The sequence below is a fragment of the Theobroma cacao genome, chromosome 3 (genome assembly GCF_053813885.1).
Source record: "Theobroma cacao isolate CCN51 chromosome 3, ASM5381388v1, whole genome shotgun sequence".
In the NCBI taxonomy this organism is placed as follows: domain Eukaryota; kingdom Viridiplantae; phylum Streptophyta; class Magnoliopsida; order Malvales; family Malvaceae; genus Theobroma; species Theobroma cacao.
Genome location: NC_142641.1, coordinates 29,962,465 through 29,963,920, shown reverse-complemented (window position 1 = coordinate 29,963,920; position 1,456 = coordinate 29,962,465). Strand labels below are relative to the sequence as shown.

Sequence of the window (1,456 nt, the reverse complement as noted above, 5' to 3'; positions counted from 1 at the left end):
CATTCCCCACAAATTGCACTATTTCTGTTAAGCTTGGACACTGATGGCTGGCATGGTTATCTCCATAATATTCACAAGCTACAAAATGACTCAAGATGGAGTCAGTACCAAAATATTCAAGAGTCTTAGTTAAAGTTGCTACTTGTGCAGATAATGCTAAAAAAGCATCTACATCATGAATTCCACCTACTTTCCTATGCATTGCTCGCTTTGTTGGCCATTAGGAATTGTTTGCAGCCATTTCTTCTAATAGATCGTGTGCCTCATCTATCGATTTAGCCATTAAAGCTCCTCTTATAGTAGCATTAATGGTGGTTCGGACCTACCCATTCAACCGATTGTAAAAAGTTTACACCTGAAGCCACTTTGGAAAACCATGATGAGGACAACGCCGAAGTAACTCTTTGTATCTTTCTCAAGCTTCATGCAACGATTCTAAATCTTGCTACATGAATGATGTAATATCATTCCTTATTTTCATTGTCTTAGCTAGAGGAAAGAACCTGACAAGGAACTTTTGAGCAAGATCATCCCATGTTGTTGAGTTTGTGGGGGGTGCATTCAGCCATGCTTTAGCTTTATCCCTCAATGAAAAAGGAAAAAGCCTCAAACAAATTGCATCATTTGTGACACCATTATGCTTGAAAGTGTCACAAATCTCTAAGAAATTTACTATATGGCCATTTTGATCATCATTTGGTAAACCCCCAAACTGGACTGAAATTTGAATCATGGTGATGATGGCTAGCTTGAATAATCGACCTTCGAATGCTTGATGGAGTTCCTTGTACAAAAAGAACAGTATAATCCCTTAAGTAATGATTTTCAACTACCGTACGCTCTTAGATTTGTTGTTCACACTATTGATAAGCCATTGTATTTATTGAGGTAACACCTTGTTGATTCTCTCATCGAAGTTTGTGAAACGTTCTCTCAATTTTTGGATCACACAGGATAATCTCCAAGTTGTTGTCGATTTTGCATATGCAAGTATACGTATTGAACAAGTAATATAGACAATAAGTCCAAATTATCGTTTCCATAGGGATTTGTTTCTAAAGTTTCACTAAGTACTTAAATTTATGACAAATTAATCTTATTTAAGTAACTAAAATTTAGCAAATTAATTAAAATAATCACTAAATTAACTAACAGAAGTTAAATATGTTGAGAAAAGTAGTAGATTAAAGACCTTGGATTATAGGTTCATTCAACATTTTATCTTATACCAACTTCTCCTATTATTTACAGTCATGGGTGGTTTTTTTAACCTAGAATCCAAGGTTAGGTACAAGTTTCTATCGAGATACTTGCACAAATACCTAACTTAATTGGGTCATTATATGTCTATAAGAATCAATTAAATAAGGTTCATTAAGCTAGTGTTCTAATTTGGCTATGCATGGCACTTGGCATATGTCTACCCGAATAGCGAATCAGATCACCTAAGTGACGT

General features: G+C 35.0%; 1 non-coding gene across 1 annotated transcript; it reads left to right on the top strand.

Annotated features, from left to right (window-relative positions):
* The first annotated feature begins 371 nt into the window (after positions 1–371).
* Positions 372–478, top strand: LOC148763688 (small nucleolar RNA R71). Its single transcript, XR_016025664.1, has one exon. It is a non-coding gene; the product is annotated as a small nucleolar RNA R71 (small nucleolar RNA).
* Positions 479–1,456: the final 978 nt, after the last annotated feature.